At 38.9% G+C, this 7,500-nt stretch overlaps 1 long non-coding RNA gene across 1 annotated transcript in view; it reads left to right on the top strand.

Moving 5' to 3' along the window:
- The window catches only part of LOC127456321 (uncharacterized), a 20,803-nt gene that overhangs the window by 93 nt on the left and 13,210 nt on the right, over nucleotides 1-7,500 (top strand). The window contains exons 1-4 of the long non-coding RNA XR_007899820.1: nucleotides 1-41; nucleotides 164-283; nucleotides 1,006-1,112; nucleotides 3,335-3,411. The exon at nucleotides 1-41 is cut by the window's left edge and continues 93 nt beyond it. This is a non-coding gene — a long non-coding RNA (uncharacterized LOC127456321). The remainder of the gene's footprint in view (nucleotides 42-163; nucleotides 284-1,005; nucleotides 1,113-3,334; nucleotides 3,412-7,500) is intronic.

Here is a 7,500-nt window from a genome sequence, read left to right as displayed (position 1 = left end):
ATGGTCACAGAGGAAGACATAGACGGGAGCTGTTTGATCACGTAAGTGAACTTATATCTTGCAAAAATATGGCGATATCATGTAAGAAAACATTTCCCCTGTTATTTTCTGTAACAACCTAACGTAACGTTATGTTTTGTTTTCATACCCTTAATTTATGTAGCCCAGTCTAAAAATGGGGAAAACAGACGAGACGTGTGAAAGTTGTAAAACTTGCCGGAATGTAATTATGCCCATTAAAAGTTTCACCAGCGGGTAACGGACATATCGCAATCTGCTGAAGGTAAATACCTCTGTATGTGTATATATACTTCTTCATCAAGATGTCATGTGTGTTAAAATGAGATGCTCATTGAGATATTAGTACATATTTCAATGTAGTAGTAGCCAGTGTTGCTAGTATGTGTTAATGTTGTCAGCTACTTTAAAGTTCAAACGAACTCGGTATGAATTTGAGAGATAAAGTAACGTTAATGTTTACTTGACTGTGTTATAACGATAGCAGCTTTGGTGAGTGGTGACATTGTTACCGCCTTCCTTCCGTTTTTAGCCAGTAATTATGTAAATCTCTCAATTCACTGAAAAGTTTGAATGTAGTCTAACTTACATTTATGATCGCATCGTGTGTGTGTGTGTGTGTGTGTGTGAGAGAGACAACAAACATTGTGTATACTGTTAGAAATTAAATGAACATAGTTGGCAACCATTGCCACCATGTACAGTGACTGGCGGTATGGTGGTATTATAACTTGACAGTCACTTAATTTGTAAACAGATTACAAGCACAACTACAATAGGCATACACATCTGACTGTTGAGGAGTACTGTTGTATTTATTGGACCAGAAAAAAAAAAAATGTATATCAAAGGTGTGGTGTGCAGTTACTGATCTCTCAACAGAATGGAAGTTATTAATTAATGTCCAATATTCCAAGGTAATAGCTCTGAGATATAGTATAATTGACAGTGAATATTCTTCACTGTGTCCAACTGTACTTCACACAGCAAATGACCACAGCAGTGCATCACCTGTGAGATCATGAGAAGGCTGAAGAACCAGGAGTGACAAGATATCACCAGATGGTGGGGTACAGAATTAAACCCAGGGACAGGTAAGCTAACAGAGGCAAGACATACAGAGATTGGATTTGTTCTTACTAATTTGTTTCATGAAACCAAGTTCCAATTCAGTTCATTTTCATTTGTATAGCACCATCTCATACAAAAGTAGTTCAAAGTGCTTTACATAAAAACAAAGTAAAACAGCAGAAATGTAATTATAAACAGAAACATTCATGCATACATTCACATAAATACACATACAAGCATACAGTGCATTCAGAAAGTATTCAGACCCCTTCATTTTTTCCACATTTTGTTATATTGCAGCCTTATGCTAAACATTTTGACATTATTATTTTTTTCACATCAGTCTACAGTTCATACCCCATAATGATTAACAAAAAACGAAAAAAGAAAAAACTGAAATATCACACTGAGATAAGTATTCAGGCCCTTTGCTATAACACTTGAAATTGAGCTCAGGTGCATCCCATTTCTCTGGATCATCTTTGAGACGTTTCTACACTTTGATTGGAGCCCACCTGTGGCAAATTCAATTGATTGGACATGATTTGAAAAGGCACACACCTGTCTATATAAGGTCTCACAGCTGAAAATGTATATCAGCACAAAAACCAAGCCATGAGGTCAAAGGAACTGCCTGCAGATCTCAGAGACAATATTGTGTTGAGGCACAGATCTGGGGAAGACTACAAAAAATTCTGCTGCATTGAAGGTTCCCAAGAGCACAGTGGCCTCCATAAATCTTATTTTATTTTTTATTTTCTCCACTTTTTCTCCCCAATTTGGAATGCCCAATTCTCAATGCGCTCTAAGTCCTCGTGGTGGCGTAGTGACTCGCCTCAATCCGGGTGGCGAAGGACGAATCTCAGTTGCCTCCACATCTGAGACAGTCAATCCGAGCAACTGATCATGTGGCTCATGTGCATGACACCGCGGAGACTCCCAGCATGTGGAGGCTCATGCTACTCTCTGCGATCCACACACAACTTACCACGTGCCCCACTGAGAGTGAGAATCACAACCACAAGGAGGTTACCCCATGTGACTCTACCCTCCCTAGCAACCGGGCCAATTTGGTTGCTTAGGAGACCTGGCTGGAGTCACTCAGCACACCCTGGATTTGAATTCATGACTCCAGGAGGTGGTAGTCAGCGTCAGTACTAGCTGAGGTACCCAGGCCCCCCTTTTTTTTATTTTTATACATTTGCAAAGTTATCACAAATCTGATTTTTGCTTTGTTATTATGGGGTATGGAGGCTGGTCATTCCCACAAAATTATCCAGGAAGTAGCTCTGCAATCCGATGGCCACTGTAATATGCATTCTGGGTAAAAACCTTTAACTTTGGCTCTTTTAAACTTCAAAATATGCACATTTGATAGCTGAATTAAAATAGACTTGATAAAACACTTGACATAACATGGTACCAGTGGATGATAAAACTATCAGACAGGTAGCTGTGTGAGTAAATTATAATCTCGACAAGTCATTGTCATGTCCATCAATGCAAATTAGCAGGTTATAAAAATTAGTTTTTTTCTTTTTACAAATTTTTCCTTTAACTACATAGAAATATATGCTATGGCTTGTACTTGTCTTGGAGAGATGTTATATTTGGCTCAAATCTGTTATGTACTCAAAAGATTTGAAACACTCATTCTATATTATAATTTGTTTTTCACATTTTAGAATAATAGTAAAGTCATCAAAACTATGGAATAACATAAATGGAACTATGGGAATTATGTTGTGACTAAACAAAATCCAAAATAAATCAAAACTGTGTTATATTTTAGCATCTTCAAAGTAGTTACCCTTTGCCTAGAATTTGCAGACATGTACTCTTGACATTTTCTCAACCAACTTCTTGAGGTATCACTCTGGGATGCTTTTTAAACAGTATTGAAGGAGTTCCCATCTATGTTGGGCACTTATTGGCTGCTTTTCTTTATTATTCGGTCAAAGTCATCAATTTCTAAAAACTTTATTTTTATTTTTATACAATTGTAGTTTTGTAATGAAATCAATTAATATGGTGGCACAATTATATTTTTTGTCTACAAAACTAATTTCAAACATTTAAGCATACGCCTTCAGATCAAAAGATTTTTAAGATCATGAGAAACATTTCAGTCAAGTGTTTCAAAACTTTTGACCGGTAGTGTATATGTAGCTGCCTGTTTCTTTGAGCAATTTTTACATTCCCATTTCCAACACTGATAATGGCTAATGATAAGAAACTTGCTTAGATTTTTTTTAGATCAAGCATTGTAACAAGGTTTACGGGGAAGAACAGACACCCAACAGAGAGACAAGTCCATCACTAGTAAGTATCAACTGCAGTACTATATAAGATAAGATATTAGTCATCATCATCAATCCTTTATTTAATTTTCAGGAGAACATTAAGGGAAAGACCCTCAGACATGTTATAACAGGGTAAACGCAGCTGCAGTTAATACATTTATTAGATGGTTGGTTTGATTTTGGTGTACCAATTGGCAATATTTTTTAGCTACAACTGTGTTTAAGTGTCCATTGTTGTGAATCCATGTCTTCCTCCTTTTGGTGGTTCACGTTTTTCTGATGGGGGTGCTAAGACATGCATTAGGTGCATGGTTAAATTGGTAAACATTTAATAACTAACACTCTCTAAGCTGACAGTACTGTGTTCACATTGCCAGATTGTCTCATAATGGCAAATGTTGGTACAAACAATTTAAATAAAGTTTGTTTAAACTTGTTTAAAGGAATGGTAAATTAAATCCTACATTTTAAGGACTTTTCAGTGAATCTCAGTGTGTCCTCCAGCTGATTACTGGCAATTTGAGGAGGATTGTTCTTTATCTGCTACGTTGCACTGTCACTTCTGGTACAGATTCATTGATTTTTTTTTGTGTGTGTTATGTTTTGATTTTACTTATTAATACACTGTATAGTTAGGATTCTGAATTAAAAGACAGTGTAATGATTGTCCACATATATTATAACTATACGGAGCCCCCAGCGGTCAGGAGAAGTTTGTGGAAAACAACATAAAACTGAATTGGAAAATACAAGCTAAAAAACAACAGACCACAACCCCCTCAGCTTAACAGCACTATGATAGTAACCCTAATAGACAAGATAGACACAGAGAAATGACATTTTTAGTTTTTCAATTCCTCCTGGGGGGCTCAGAAGAACGGTTTGTGAATAATTGGTTGATATTGTAAATTTACATCTGAATACATTAAAAAAGTGTTTTAGAATCAATAGTGGTGTGTACTTTATTTGTAATTAAGTTTTCAACCCCACTTTAATTGTAGATGTATCAGTTTATTTTGTATTTCTTGAGTATATTTTCAGTTGTGGATATTTCACAGTAATCTTAAAGCTTATATTTTATGAGAATTTGAAGAAACCTTTCTACTGTTAATCAGTACAGTAAATTAAATATTAAATGTTGTATTTCATTTAAGGTTTGTACTGTAATTCAATAAAAACTGAATCATTAAATATTGTATTTAGATTGTACTTTTACAGGTTTTTACCATTACATGTTTAAACATTAAATCTAAACACAAACACTGCCAGTCAAGTTTGAGATGATTTTAATCTGTTTTATACAGTATTTTTGGAGACTTTTTATTATGTCTTCCAAAATAAAACTGGTATTTTACAATCTGTAGCATGTGTTTAACCCTTAATTGATTGTGTTTGATTGTAATAATTTAGGAAATTCATGTAAAATAACAGTGATTCTCTGTAGAACGTTTAGTGCCATCACTTAATTGAAGGTGTTTGATCATAATAAATCAGGAAATACCTGTAAAATAACAGTGTTTCTCTGCAAAATCTTTAATGAAAATTTCTGTAAATTTATTGTTTTTGCACTTTATTTGATTAAGGATATTTTACATTAATTTTAAGGTTTTTGTTTGGCAGCTGCTGCTGCCACTCATTTTACTTTTTTCTTTTTCTTTTTTTTTAAGTGTGCTTTAACACCAATTGGGCAAGTCTTACCCTGCGACTCATAAGCAAGGGCAATTGCACTGACAATCCAGTGAGAAAGTCTTTGCTTGGAAATGGACATTCCTTTTGTGCATCCTCCATAGCATATAAAGAGCTGATCAGACAGTTTGAACTGGCGTGTACGCTCAACATATGCGTGTAGTGCCCGCACAGGGCATAACAAATGCAATGATTGTTCCACATCCGAATTAGATGGAGGAAGGGAGAAGGCCTGAAGGTGAACCACCTGCACTCTGAAGGGCGTGGTTAGGACCTTAGGCACATAGACATTTCTGGGTTTGAAAGACCGGGGCCAAACTCCAGACATGAATTGTCGATTGATAGTGCATGTAAGTCACCGATCTGTTTTACTGAGGCCAGAGCCAGCAGTAGTGCGGTCTTAAAGGAGAGCATGCGCAAATCAACAGAGTCCAAAGGCTCGAAGGGGGGCCCTGCGAGAGCTTTTAGGACTAAAGTTAAGTTTGAAGTTGGGACTGTAGCCGGCCGAGGTGGGTTTAATCGTCTTGCTCCTTCAATAACTTTATGATTAAATCATGCTTGCCTATTGAGGCGCTGGCTTAATGTGCGTGATATGCAGATATAGTTGCCACATACACTTTGAGCATTGATGGAGTGAGTCCTGTGTCTAATCGCTCTTGAAGAAATATGAGAATTTTATGTATGGGGCAGTTTACTGGGTCTTTGCCATGTGAGAGACACCAATCAGTGAACACCTTCCATTTTAGCATGTAGAGGCCTCTCGTAGATGGCTCTCTGGCCTGAAAAACGGTGTTCATGACTGAATGTGTCAGTTCTGGCATGCTTAGCACTCTCCGTTCAGGGGCCACTCATGCAGGTTCCACAGCTGGGCCTTGGGATGCCAGATTGTGCCTTGTGCCTGAGAGAGGAGATCCCTCCTCAGCGGTATTTCCCATGGCGAGCTGTACAGCATCTCTATAATTTCCGGAAACAATGGCTGGTTGGGCCATTTCGGCGCAACCAATAAAATCGTTTATTGTCCTCTCTGAATTTGCATATGACAGAGTGAATCAGGCATACCGGGGGAAGGAATATTTGCATTTTGCCTACCATTTGTGTGCCATTGCGTCCGCTCCCAGCGGGGCTTGTGACTTAGAGTACCAGAGGGGACAATGGGTATTCCCCACTGAGGCAAATAGATCGATTTCTGCTTTGCCAAATATTTCCCAAATCATCAATACAGTTTGAGGATGAAGTCTGCATTCCCCTGGTATCACCTCTTGGTGTGACAGTAGGCCTGCGCCGTAATTCAGGTGGCCTGGGACATATGTCACTCTCAGGGAGATGAGATGATGCTCGCTCCATAGGAGGAGGCTCAACAGTGCCAGTGAATAAATTCCGCTTTGGCAGTTTATATATGCCACAACTATCATATTGTCTGAGTGAACCAGGACATGACAGCTCTCTCTGTCTGACTGAAAAGCCTTTAAGGCTAGAAATATAGCCGATAGCTCTAGGCGATTGATGTGCCACGCTTTCTTCGACCCTGTCCAGGTGCCGAAAGTCGGGCGTCCATTGTACACCGCCCCCCAACCTGTGTTGGAAGCATCCGTTGTCACTACTTTCCGCCTGACAACTTGCCCCAGCACGACACCTCGCTGGTAAAATGCAGGAGCTGTCCATGGTGCTAAAGCAGCTACAGTTGTGCTCAAATGTTTGCATACCCTTGGAGAATTGGTAACATATGTACCATTTTTAAAGAAAACATGAATAAGCAGGCAAAACACATTTCTTTTATTTCTTATGGGATTCATATTCAACTGTAGGTTACAACAGAATGGCACAATCATAAAACAAAACATGGCAACAATGAAAAAAATGAAATGACCCCTGTTCAAAAGTATGCATACCCTTAGTTCTTAATACTGTGTATTGCCCCCTTTAGCATCAATGACAGCGTGCAGTCTTTTGTAATAGTTGTCTATGAGTTCCCAAATTCTTGCAGGTGGTTTAGCTGCCCATTCGTCTTGGCAAAATGCCTCCAGGTCATGCAAAGTCTTTGGTCGTCTTGCATGAACTGCACGTTTGAGATCTCCCCAGAGTGGCTCGATGATATTAAGGTCAGGAGACTGTGCCCACTCCAGAACCTTCACCTTTTTCTGTTGTAACCACCGGAGGGTCAACTTGGCCTTGTGCTTAGGGTTATTGTCGTGCTGGAAAGTCCAAGAGCGTCCCATGCGCAGCTTTCGTGCAGAAGAATGCAAATTGTCTGCCAGTATTTTCTGATAACATGCTGCATTATCCTTGCCATCAATTTTCACAAGATTCCCTGTGCCTTTAGAGCGCGCACCCCCCCCCCCCCCCCAAAACATCAGCGAGCCACCACCATGCTTCACAGTGGGGATGGTATTCTTTTCACTATAGGCCTTGTTGACCCCTCTCC

The sequence above is a fragment of the Myxocyprinus asiaticus genome, chromosome 18, assembly GCF_019703515.2.
Source record: "Myxocyprinus asiaticus isolate MX2 ecotype Aquarium Trade chromosome 18, UBuf_Myxa_2, whole genome shotgun sequence".
NCBI lineage: Eukaryota > Metazoa > Chordata > Actinopteri > Cypriniformes > Catostomidae > Myxocyprinus > Myxocyprinus asiaticus.
Note: the sequence above shows the minus strand (reverse complement) of the source record. Positions and strands in the feature narration are given on the sequence as shown.